Below are 441 nucleotides of genomic sequence, written 5' to 3' on the forward strand. Positions count from 1 at the left end.
AATCCTCAGTCATTTATTTCTTCTCTGAGGTCTCCATAGACTTATGTCAGTACTGCAGCTGTTCTTTCTTGTGGTTTGGTGAACTCTTACTCATTGATAACCATTTTTAAAATAAAGTTAATCTTTGTGTTGAAGTCTTGATATGGAAAAACCACATCGTAATTCTTAAGAGATGGGCACAGTCTCAATAATTACAGGTGTTAGGTACTTCTGTAGAAATAACTGTGTGCATTGTTACGTGCATTTCATAAATACTCTCAAACAGTATTATGCAAGACTAAAGCAATGCACATTCAAATTTGCAGCAGCTATGTTATTCCAAATACTTCAGGATGCTTGTTCCCTGGTCACATGCCATGGTAAGACTAGAATAAGAAAGCCTTCTGCAAAATAATAATAATAACTTAAAAAATTTCTTAAGTATTTTCTTCTCTCTGCAGA

Source organism: Chinchilla lanigera, unplaced genomic scaffold (assembly GCF_000276665.1).
Source record: "Chinchilla lanigera isolate Chin_1 unplaced genomic scaffold, ChiLan1.0 scaffold00125, whole genome shotgun sequence".
Classification (NCBI taxonomy): Eukaryota; Metazoa; Chordata; class Mammalia; order Rodentia; family Chinchillidae; genus Chinchilla; species Chinchilla lanigera.